Below are 13,235 nucleotides of genomic sequence, written 5' to 3'. Positions count from 1 at the left end.
GAATAAAATACCTAGGAATAAATTTGCCTAAGGAGGTAAAAGATCTATCCTCAGGAAACTACAATACACTAATGAGAAAAATCAAAGAGGACATAAACAGATGGAGAGATTTTCCATGTTACTAGATTGGAAAAATCAGTTTTGTGAAAATGAGTATACTACCCAAAGAAATCTAGAGATTCAATGCAATCCCTTTCAAATTACCAATGGCATTTTTCATAGGACTAAAACAAAATATGTTACAATTTATTTGGAAACAAAAAAGACTGAATAGCCAAAGGAATCTTATGGAAGAAAAACAGAGGTGGAAGAATCAATCTTCCTGACTTTGGACTATATTACCAAACTACAGTAATCAAAGCAGTATTGTTCTGGCATCAAAACAGCAATATAGACCAATGATACAAGATAGAAAGTCCAGATATAAACTCAGGTGCCTATGGGCATCTTATCTTTGACAAACGAGGGAAGAATATACATTGGATAAAAGACAACCTCTTCAATAAATAATGCTGGGAAAACTGTACAGTTACATGTAAAAAAACAAAATTAGAATGCTTTCTAATACCATACACAAATCATAAACTCAAAATGGATTAAAGATGCAAATGTAAGGCCAGAAACTATAAAACTCTTAGAGGAAAACATAGGCAGAACACTCTTTGACATAAATTACAAAAAGATCCTCCTGGATCCACCTCCTAGAGTAACAGAATTAAAAACTAATATATATATATTTATATATACATTATATGTATATAATATATATATATATAAATGGGATCTAATTAAATATATATAATATATATATTTATAAATATATATATTATATAAAATATATAAATTAAATATATATATATATATAAATGGGATCTAATTAAACTTAAAAGCTTTCACCCAGGAAAGAAAATTATAAACAAGACAAAAATACAATCCTCAGAATAAGTAAAATAAGTGAAAACGAACCAACTGACAATGGATTGATCTCCAAAATATAAAGTGGCTCAAGCAGCTCAATTTTAGAAAAACAACCCAATCAAAAAAAGTGAGCAGAAGACCTAAACAGACATTTCTCCAAAGTAGATATACAGATGGCTGATAAACACATGAAAAAATGCTCAACAGTGCTCATTATAAGCAATATACAAATCCAAAGTACGAGATACCACCTCACAGCAGCCATAAGAGCCATCATCAAAAAATCTGTAAACAATAAATGCTGGACGGATGTGGACAAAAGAGAGCCCTCCTTAACTGTTGCTGGGAATTGATACAGCCATTATGGAGAACAGTATGGAGATTCTTCAGAAAACTAAGAATAAATCTGTCATAGGATCCCACAGTCTCACTACTGGGAGTATATCCTGAGAAAATCATAATTCAAAAAGACACATGTGGAGGCTGAGGACAGCAGGAGAAAGTCCTGGTGGTGGGAAGATGCTGCACTTTGGTATAAATTGCAATCAATTAGGGATCGTTTTTCAGACTCAAGCTAGAAATGAGAGTTCAGATAGGTGAGGCCGCCATTGCTGCTTTGAACACCTCAGAAGGGAGAATGGATTTGTCAGGAGTCAAAGAGAAGAGCTTGGTAAGAGTCAAAGAAAATACTTTTGAAAAGTTCAGCACTAGAGCACCATCTCCCATCAAATGCGAAGAACGCTCTGATGAGATGTCCAAGGATTGCTCTAAAGATAGAGTGTCCACCAAGGAGTAGAGGGAGAAAGCAGGGGTGAGACTCGGGAGAGGCGCAGTGGTTCCAGTGGGAGCGGTAGCACCAGGTCTCAGCCCACTTCCACCTTCAGTTTGTCTCCAGCCCAGCCCGGGCTCCAGTTCATCTTCAGCTTGGAGCTGCTTAGGGAGTTCCAGCACATTCCGCAGCTCCAGCTTCAGCAGCTCCGCTGGCTCTCCATATACTTTACTGCACAGACATGAGAACAGGCGGCATCGCAGCTCCAAGTCCAAATCACTCAAAAGAGATGAAAAGGAAAGGAAAAAGCGGAGCCTTTCCTGAAACCCACCAAAGTACTCATTAGGAGGTTCACCATGAATGTGACGAGGATCACATCATGGAGATATTCTCCACCTATGGGGAAACTAAAATGATTGACATTCCTGTAGAAAGGATGCACACTCATCTCTCTGAAGGTTGCACCCATGTGGAATTTGAGAATCCAGATGAGGCTGAGAAGGCTCTGATGCACGTGGACAGAGCACAAATGGATGGCCAAGAGATCACTACCACCACTGTGCTGGCCCTCTGGCCTTGGCAACCCCCAGGCGATTCAGCCCTCCCGAGAGCGTACTGCCACCGCCTCCCATGCACTGAAGTTCACTCCCACAGATGTGGAGAAGGTCGCGTTCCCCTTGCTACAGGTCCTCCGTGCGGCAGCAATACTGCTTTCTTGGCCGCAGCTACCAACCGAGCTTTCCAGCTCCAAATCCTCTGAATAAGCTGGGCCGCGGAAGATTAGCCCTTGCGAGTCATGTGCCATCCAGGTCACTCTTGTCACTTTTCTAGCTAAAAGGGGATTATAGGAAGGAAACCCCTCCCTCAGGGGTAGGCTTTGAAGGTGGAGGCAGTGATTGAGACTGTCTCCCTGGGAAGCAGAGTTCCCACAGTAGGAGTGATGTGGGTTTGGGGTCATGCTTGCAAAGATGCCCTCCAGTTTTCTAGCTAAAGAGCTTCCACATTACCAGGTCCTGAGAGTCAGCTTAGTGGCAAAGCCAGCAGGGCTGAGCAGGGTACCCCAGGTGGTGGTAAAGCCCCAGCATGGGAGCACATTTTTCCATTCTACACATGACTTGTGGCCCGTATGGTAACCTGTGGAGTCCCACAGGAAAAACATGCTTTTAGGCAACTATAAGTACTGTTAGTTTGGCCCTGTTCCCATGCATGGGTTCTTTTCTGACCTTTAAATTCAACGCCACCCCCCCCCTCCCATTTTCTGCCTCAAATGGTTATTTTCAGATGTAGATATGTGTGTGCACTGGCACGCATTCGCACAGGGACTCTGAAATTGGTGAGTTGATCTCATTTATTGCATTATTCATTTTTAATTGACTCTTTTTTTATTTCTTCTAGGCCTTTATTAAACATTCCTTGCATCTTCTCAATCTTTGTCTCCAGGCTATCTATCTGTAACTCCATTTTGTTTTCAAGATTTTGGATCATTTTTATTATCATTATTCTAAATTCTTTTTCAGGTAGATTCCCTATCTCCTCCTCTTTTGTTTGACTTGGTGGGCATTTTTCATGTTCCTTTACCTGTTGGGTATTTCTCTGCCTTTTCATCTTGTTTAGATTGCTGTGTCTGGAGTGGGCTTTCTGTATTCTGGTGGTCTGTGGTTCCTTTTTATTGTGGAGGTTTCACCCAGTGGGTGGGGTTGGACGATTGGCTTGTCAAGGTTTCCAGGTTAGGGAAGCTTGCTTTGGTGTTCTGGTGCATGGAACTGGATTTCTTCTCTCTGGAATGTAATGGAGTGCCCAGTAATGAGTTTTGAGATGGGTCTATGTGTTAGGTGTGACTTTGGGCAGACTGTAAGTTGACGCTCAGGGCTATATTCCTGCATTGCTGGAGAATTTGCGTGGTATGTCTTGCTCTGAAACTTATTGGCTCTTGGGTGGTGGTTGGTTTCAGTGTAGGTATGGAGGCTTTTGGACGGTCTCTTATTACTTAATGTTCCATGTAGTCAGGAGTTTTCTGGTGTCCTCAGGTTTTGGGGCTTAAGTCTCCTGTCTATGGATTTCAGTTTTATTCTTCCAGTAGTCTCAAGACTTCTCCAACTATACAGCACTTATAATAAAACTTCTAGGTTAATGGTGAAAAGATTCTCCCCCGTGAGGGACACCCAGAGAGGTTCACAGAGTTGCATGAAAAAGAAGAGCGGGAGGAGGGAGATAGAAATGAGCAGGAGGAGAAAAGGGGGGACTCAAGAGGAGAGAGACAGATCTATGCAGTTGTCTGTTCCCAAAGTGTTCTCACAGCTATTTCTAAGCCCTCCTCAGACAACCATTCTGTCTTTTTGTTTTTCTTTCTCTTGGGGATGGTTTCGATCACCACCTCCTGTACAATGTTACAAACATAGACCATCAGGCACACTGTCTATCTGATCTAACTCCTGGAATCTATTTTTCACTTCCACTGTTTAATCACAAGGGATTTTATTTACCTGAATGGCCTAATGGTTTTCTGTATATTCTTCAACTTAAGTCTGAATGTCTCCTTTTTCTAACTGAATTAATTATAGTATTTAGTAATGTGTCTCTTTTACTCTAACTTTGGGGTGCTCTTCTTGCTTGATGAATAGTGATTCCAAAAAAATAATTTTTAGTTTTTATATGATTTCTACTTATGTAGGGTCATGTAAAACTTGTAATATTTTAACATGAATCTTGAAATATTGGATTCTGATAATTATTAGAAATAGCTGTGAAAAGAAGAGAAGTGAAAGGCAAAGGAGAAAAGGAAAAGTATACTCATCTGAAAGCAGAGCTCCAAAGAATAGCAAGGAGAAATAAGAAAGCCTGTATATTGTCATCCTGCTTATTTAACTTCTACGCAGAGTACATCATACAAAATGCTGAGCTGGAAGAAGCAGAAGCTGGAATCAAGACTGAGGAGAGAAATATCAATAACCTCCCATATGTACATGACACCTGCCTTATGGCAGAAAGTAAGGAGGAATTAAAGACCCTCTTGATGAAGTTGAAAAAGAAGAGTGAAAGAGATGGCTTAAAACTGAACATTCAGAAAACTATGATCATGACATCCAGTCCCATCTCTTTAAGTCAAATAGATGGAGAAACAATGGAACCAGTGACAGACTTTGTTTTCTTGGACTCCAAAATCACTGCGGACAGTGACTGCATCCATGAAATTAACAGAAGTTTGCACCTTGGGGAGGGGGGACGGAGATGGCATACCTAGACAACAGATTAAAAAGCAGAGACATTACTTTGCCTACAAATGTCTGTGAAGTCAAAGCTATGGTTTTTCCAGTAGTCATGTATGGATGTGAGAGCTGGACAATATAAAAGTCTGAGCACTGAAGAATTGATGTCTTTGAACTGTGATGAGAGTCCTTGTGAATCTCAAGGGACTCTTGAGAGTCCCTTGGGCAGCAAGGAAATCAAATCAGTTAATCCTAAAGGAAATCAACCCTGAATATTCATTGGAAGGACTGAGGCTGAAGCTGAAACTCCAATAATTTTGGCCACCTGATGAAAAGATGTGACTCATTGGAAAAGACCCTGATGCTCAGAAAGATTGTAGGTGGGAGAAGAAGGGTTAAGAGAGGATGAGATGGTTGTATGGCATTCCTGGCTCAATGGATATGAGTTTGATTAAACTCTGGGTGGTGGTGAAGGACAGGGAAGCCTGGTGTGCTTCAGTCTATCAAGTTTGAAAGAATGACTGTGACTCAACAACAATAACAACAATGGAGACATATTGAATTGCTAATTGTGATGTTCAGGTCAATAGGGTAATAGACATATGTAGTTAAGTAAGAAAATATATCTTTTTCCATAAGAAAAAATATGACCAAAGTAATTCCAGCTGTGCCTGCACTTCTTGGGAAGCCTGGCTCAAGAACTACATCTCCCCAATTTGATCACAGACTCACTTACTAAATTCGAATTAAATGTTTGCCAAACTTCTAATATGATCAAAGCATCATACAGAGCACAAAAATGTAACAGTCTTTACCCTCAGGAGGCAAATAATTGAAAAGAAAATATGAATACCTTTATAGGTTCATTTTAGTATATATGTTTTAAGCACCTATTGTTTCTAAGTCACTGTACTAGGTTTTGTAGCATAGAGGTAAAAATGGCCTGATTACTAGAAATATTACTCTAATCAGAAGGATACCTAATTTCTAGAATATACAGCTTGTGCCCTTGGGTAAAAGTATGTTCTTTTTCTCTGTTGTTCTTTTATTAATGGTACAAGAGTTTATCTTAAACTTTATAAATAAAGTCATAGAAGCCAGTACTCATCAAAGACAAGGAGCAACCCAGATAAACAAAAAGGAGAAAGTTTTGAAAACAATGCTACATCTACATGGACCTGTAAAAGGCCTAATATGATCCTAAATGATTGCAAGTCTTAGTCACTTCTAATACCTTGTAGAAAGGTTATGCCACATACTAATGAGGTCAAAGTCAAATAATCAGTAAAAATGGGGAAAAACTCATTTTTATCACAAACTCACTAGAACCATGAAGCTCATTGTGATAAACCAAATAAATTAACATGTACAATAACTGTGTTAATGAGTGTAGGCTAGACTGAATTGTAATAACCTTAATCTTGTAATCTCTCTTCCTTAATACAATAAAGTTTTACTGCTTGCTATACAAATTCTGATGTAAGTTAGAGGATTAGCTCTCTAGTGATATTATCCTACTTGAAGGTTTTTGTTTTGTTTTGTTTTGTTTTAATTCAGGCTGTGTATATTTCCTTCATATTTATTAGCCAAAGAAGTCCTATGGCCAAAACTAACTGCAAGGGGGCTGAAGAATATAGAGTATATAGCTATTCAATAATCAGCAAATTACTGTGCCATACTGACAACTAATGCCATCTGTGATAAAGAGATGGCAATGTCATCAATAGTTACTAAAATGAAATGGTAGAGACCCATTAAAGAAGAGCATATATTGTGTGAGACAAACACAATGGAGGACCATATGGGGCCTTCTTGGGACACATCTTTCTCATATCCTCTGCTTTAGCTCCTCTCTGAAAGGTAATAATATCTGATGAACATTTCCTGAATTGCTTTACAGGTGTCAAAACTGCCACAAAATGGAAGAAATTAGCTACCTGATGACCATGAGTGCATAGCCCCCAGATCTGCTGGTGCCTAAGAATTGAAAATGTTAACCCTTTTGATGTCACCCTGTTACCTCACCATCAACCAAAGAACTGTGCATAAGCTGATCACATACTCTGGGACACTTCCTTCCTCACCTTGCTTTTAGCTGAAACTCATTGGGGAGTTCAGGCTCTTGAGCATTAATTGTCCTGGACACCTTGTATGGTGCCTTACAATAGATGCTGCACTTTCCTTCATCAGAACCCAAGGTCATTGGATTTGCGTTACTATGCATAGGTAAGCAGGCCCAAGTTTTCGTTCAGTAACAATTTTGGTGGCCAATGTAGAGCCCAGTCCCAAATGGGCATCATTTCCATAGTTCATTGGCCCCTCTCAAGGAGCTCCATGAGCATATTTGTTTCAAGAGCAGCTGTAGGTGCTTGCTGCTGATGTAGTGTTATTGGCCCATGATGCTTTTGATTTTATTGGTCAAGGAAATGAGAGGGTAACAGGCAGGAAGACCAGAGATCCCTAAGTGGCAGGAGGAAGTAAACTGAAAGTGGCAGAAGTATTTTTTTCCTTTTCTACACAAAATTAGAAGAGGTTTCCTTTAATTCTGTGTTGAGAACACCTGATTCTGCCTTAAGCTAACCAATGCGTCTTTCTTATGTTAATGAAACTATGTATTTGCTTTGGAATTTGCCTTTCTTCAAAATGGTTCCACCTAAGGCTAACTTTTTTCTTTTCTGTGACCTTGGGATGATAATTGTTCAACAAACCAGTATTCCTGTCAGTTGTTTTATGGCGGGGGTGGGGGGGGGGGTGGGGGGGGTGGGGAATGACACACCTCAGGCCATCCTATCTCAAAAGTGCATATTGTGGGAGAGCGGCCTGATGAAACTCTCTCAGACTTGAGGTGTATTATCTGATTAATAGCTTTCTAACAGACATAAAACACCTTGCTATAAACTAGCAAGGGGGCACTCTTTCTGTCTTTCCCTATCTCTATTATATTTTGAAAAAACTTTGCTACATGAAAAGCTCCAAGTAGTTAAGCCTTGTCTCTGACCTCAGATCGAAATCCTCTCCTCTGGGGGTCATGAATCTGAGCATAACACATGGCTCACAGCAGCAAACTTTCAGGAACAAGGCACTAGAATTGGATGGTTAAGACTTCTTTGGTAAGTAACACACAGTTCACATGTGACAACACAAAGGTATCCTTCCCTATTGCATTGGCTTTGGCTATAAAGGAATATTGGTTAGGATTTTCCTTTTGGAACAAAAGCTTAGTCATTAGCCAAAGCTCTGATGGGGCACTGATTGGGGTTCTCCACTTTGGACTCAAGCTTGATCTTTCGCTTTGTCCCTGACTGATGGGGCACTAGTTGGGAATCTCCCTTTCTGGGGATAAGAAACTGTGATCCTGAGAGACAACTTTTCATTACATTTGGTTTGTTTGCTTTCTTGATATTTAACAATACCAAACCTGAATAACAGGTTATCAGAGCTTTGTTCCATCTTCTAATCCTCATAGGGTATATTTTGCAAAATTGGGAGATCTTCAACTCCCATAAATGAAAGAAAATTGTATTTTTATTGAAATACTGTTTGACCTCTTGACTCTCTGAGATCAAGAACTCTGCTACTATATCAAAATGAGGATTTTGGTGTGTGTCTGTGTGAATATCTTGGTACCTGAGTCCAAATCCTGTTTTCTCTTCCTAATTTTGACATTCATTAATGGGCTTTCCAGGTGGTGCCAGTGGTAAATAACCTATCAGCCAGTGCAGGAAACTTAAGAGATGCGCGTTCGATCCCTGAGCCAGGAAGATCCCCTGGAGGAGGGCATGGAAACACATGCCCTCTAGTGTTCTTGTCTGGAGAATCCCATGGACAAAGGAGCCTGGTGGGCTAAAGTCCATGCGATAGCAAGGAGGCAGATTGATGACCAACAAACACATATAAATGCTCTTAGTAATTTGAATGCTGATTCATGTTTCTCTGAAAGTGAGGCATGTGAATAATGAATGTAAGTGTTTATTACTGTGATTTTCTGTTGTAGTTTTTAAATCACTGAAAATGGTTATATTGCTGGTTTTAACATATTCAGTTAGAGGAAGTATGTTTTCTATGAAGAACTTTCATTTCCCTACACATGCCTTTAAAATTTTAATTTTCTCTCAGGAACTTGTCTCATCTTGTAAAGTCTATGAGACTGAGAAAAACAGAGGTGTTTTAAACTTACAAATACAAATATATATATATGTGTGTGTGTGTGTGTGTGTGTGTGTGTGTGTGTGTGTGTATGTATATATGTATGTATGTATGTATGTGTATATATATATACTGGTCAGAAGAAATTTCATCTTCTTGTGACCTAGGAAATTCTTAACATTAAGTAAATATCTGATATTAAGCATAGCTTAAACTTTATGATTAACTTAACAAAGACATACATTTTTACTGTACATAGGTTTTTTTGTTGTTCAGTTGCTAAGTTGTGTCTGACAGTTTGTGACCCATGGACTGCAGCATGTCAAGTTCCCCTGTCCTTCACTAGGTTTACTGAAGGCTAATGTGTGTGAGCTAGTCACTCAGTCATGTTTGACTCTTCAGTTAGTTCAGTTTAGTTCAGTCACTCAGCCGTGTCCAACTCTTTGTGACCCTATGGACTGTAGCACATTAGGCCTCCCTGTCCATCACCAACTCCCAGAGTTTACTGAAAATCATGTCCATTGAGACAGTGATGCTCATCCCCTGTCATCCCCTTCTCCTCCTGCCTTCAATCTTTTCCAGTATCAGCACCTTTTCAAATGAGTCAGTTCTTCACATCAGGTGGCCAAAGTATTGGAGTTTCAGCTTTAGCATCAGTTCTTCCAATGAATATTGAGGACTGATCTTTAGGATGGACTGGTTGAATCGTCTTGCAGTACAAGGGACTCTCAAGAGTCTTCTCCAACAGCACAGTTCTAAAGCACCAATTCTTTGGTGCTGAGTTTTCTTTACAGTACAACTCTCACATCCATATATGACTACTGGAGAAACTGTAGCTTTGACTAGATGAACATTTGCTGACAACGTAATGTCTCTTCTTTTTAATATGCTGTCTAGGTTGGTCATAGCTTTTGTTGCAAAGAGCAAGTGTCTTTTAAATTTCAGGGCTGCAGGCACCATTTGCAGTGATTTTAGAGCCCCCCAAAATAAATTCCATCACTGTTTCCACTGTTTCCCCATCTATTTGCCATGAACTGGTGGGACCAGATGCCATGATCTTAGTTTTCTGAACATTGGGTTTTAAGCCAACTTTTTCACTCTCCTCTTTCACTTTCCTCAACAGGTTCTTTAGTTCTTCTTCACTTTCTGCCATAAGGATGGTATCATCTTCATATCTGAGGTTATTGATATTTCTCCCAGCAATCTTGATTCCAGCTTGTGTTTCATCCAGCCCAGCATTTCTCATGATGTACTCTGCAGTTAAATAAACAGGGTGACAATATACAGCCTTGATGTAATCCTTTCCTTATTTGGAACCAGTCTGTTGTTCAATGTCCACTTCTAATTGTTGCTTCCTGACCTGCGTATAGATTTATTAAGAGGCAGGTCAGGTGGCCTGGTATTCCCAACTCTTGAAGAATTTTTCACAGTTTGTTGTGATCCACACAGTCAAACGCTTTTGTGTAGTCAATAAAGCAGAAATAGATGCTTTTTTTCTGGAACTCTCTTGCTTTTTCAATAATCCAATGGATGCTGGCAATTTGATCTCTGGGTTCCTCTGCCTTTTCTAAATCCAGCTTGAACATATGGAAGTTCATGATTCATGTACTGTTGAAGCCTGGCTTGGAGAATTTTGAGCATTACTTTACTAGTGTGTGAGATGAGTGCAATTGTGTGATAGTTTGAGCGTTCTTTGGCATTGTCTTTCTTCGAGATTGGAATGAAAACTGACCTTTTCCAGTCCTGTGGCCATTGCTGAGTTTTCCAAATTTGCTGGCATTTGACTCTTAGTTACAGAATTTATCAGCAAAAAACAAAACAAACAAAACTGCACAAAAGTTAACATGGTCTGATTTTCAAAAATTATAAAATAAAGGTAAATAAGACATGAGTTTTCAGGTGAACTCTTTTAAGAATAATTTCTTTTTGGATATGTCTATTTAAAATGCTTTCTTGTATTTTTGGTAATAAATTTTGCTATGTGAAGCTAAATGATGATAATTCATTGAACATCTGTGTGTGCTAAGTTGTGTCTGAATCTTTGCAACCCTATGGACTGTATGTGACCCACCAGGCTCCTCTGTCCATGGGATTCTCCAGGCAAGAATGCTGGAGAGGGTTGCCATGCCCTCCTCCAGGGGATTGTCCCGTCCCAGGGAGTGAACCTGAATCTGTTACATCTACCTGCATTGACAGGCAGGTTCTTTACCACTAGCATCTGAACATCTAGGTCATTTCAAATAGAAGTTATAGAATATGTTCATAAATCCAATCAGGATGTGGTGGCATAACAGAGCTTACAATTGCTTACTTCATGGTGTTTGCTAGAGATTAAGATTTTTAGGGGTTAAAATTATAATTAAAGCTACTAAAACAATAAGAGAAGTATTTTGGTATAATGAAGGCATGAGGAATTAAAGTGTATTTTTGATAAAGAAAAACAATGGTAGATTTATCCTAAAGTTGGTTGTTTGGGGGTGAAAGAATAGGCACAAACTAATATGGATGTAGAAATTTGTGGAAGTTTGTGGAAATTGAGCCCTGAAAAAGGAGTTTCATGTATGGCTGGGCTGAAGTTAGATTAAATTTAATTAAGGAAATTGATTTTGTTATTGAAAGTAGGCTGATGCAGGACTAGATTTGTTTTTGTTTTTGTTTTTGTTGTTCAGCATACTGAATCTTTATTTGGATTCGAAATACACACATGAACATATGTAATTGTTGTCTGTCATTATTTTCCTTCATTTTATATAGGATTCTAAATGTTTGATTTTTCTGAATTTTCAGCCATGCTCACTTCAAGCTAGGTGATTTAAAACACAAGAAGAATGGAATTTAATGCTGAGACAGAAAACCATAAAAAAATTCACAGATGCTCAAATATGAGTCTGAAACCAGTTGACAAAAGTATAAATCCCCTTCTCTATTTTTTTTCTTAATTTATTAGATATATTGGTTCTTTATGTCATGATTTATAACCAACATATTGCATATGTTATACCCAATCACTGTATTTGTGGTGTTACTCATTTAAAAACTCTAAACACAAGGTATAGAATTTCAATATAGAAACTTAATCTGCCTTGAAATATATCTCAATGTTTATTTAAGATTGGGAGCTCAAGTGGTATTGAACATAGATGTCTAGGCAGAATTATCTCACAGTATTCAGGGAGCAATGTGCAAGGGAAGACACATTTCAGTAGATACTTTGAGGTTAGGGCTGAATTTGACTCCCAGCTACAGTACATTTTCTTTTTTAATATGACTAATTTATTTATTTTAATTGAAAATGAACTACTTTACAATATTGTGGTGGTTTTTGGCATTCATTGGCATGAATCAGTAATGGGTGTACATGTGTCTCCCCTTCACATAACCCCCTGCCACCTCCCTCCCCATCCCATCCCTCTGGGTTGTCTCAGTGTACCAGCTTTGAGTGCCCTATTTCAATGCATTGAACTTGGACTGGTCATCTATTTTATATATGGTAATATACATTTTCAATGCTATTTTCTCAAATCATCCCACCCTTGCCTTTCTCCACAGAGTCCAAAATTCTGTTTTTACATCTGTCTCTTTTGTCATCTTGCATATAGGGTCATCATTACCATCTTTATAAATTCCATATATACATGTTAATGTACTGTATTGGTGTTTTTCTTTCTGATTTACTTCACTCTGTATAATAGGTTCCAGTTTTATCCACCTCAATACAACTGATTCAAATGCATTCTTTTAAATAGCTGAGTAACATTCCATTGTGTATTTGTACAATAACTTTCTTATCCATTCATCTGCTGGTGGACATCTAGGTTGCTTTCATATCCTACCTATTGTAAACAGTGCTGCAATGAACATTGAGGCACATGTGTCTCTTTCAATTCTGGTTTCCTTGGTGTGTATGCCCAGCAGTGGGATTGCTGGGTGATATGGCAGTTCTATTTCCAGTTTTTTAAGGAATCTCCACACTGTTCTCCATAGTGGCTGTACTAGTTTGCATTCCCACCAACAGTTCAAGAGTGTTCCCTTTTCTCCATGTCCTCTCCAGCTTTTATTGTTTGTAGACTTTTTGATGGCAGCCATTTGACCAGTGTGAAATGGTACCTCACTGTGGTTTGGTTTGCATTTCTCTGATAATGAGTGATGTTGAGCATCTTTTCATGTGTTTGTTAGCCATCTGTATATCTACTTTG

The 13,235-nt window shown here is 38.8% G+C and overlaps 1 pseudogene; it reads left to right on the top strand.

Moving 5' to 3' along the window:
- The first annotated feature begins 1,555 nt into the window (after positions 1-1,555).
- On the top strand, positions 1,556-2,518 carry LOC133055561 (RNA-binding protein with serine-rich domain 1-like; annotated as a pseudogene).
- Positions 2,519-13,235: the final 10,717 nt, after the last annotated feature.

Source organism: Dama dama, chromosome 5 (genome assembly GCF_033118175.1).
Source record: "Dama dama isolate Ldn47 chromosome 5, ASM3311817v1, whole genome shotgun sequence".
Lineage (NCBI taxonomy): Eukaryota > Metazoa > Chordata > Mammalia > Artiodactyla > Cervidae > Dama > Dama dama.
This window is presented reverse-complemented; position numbering and strand designations above follow the sequence as displayed.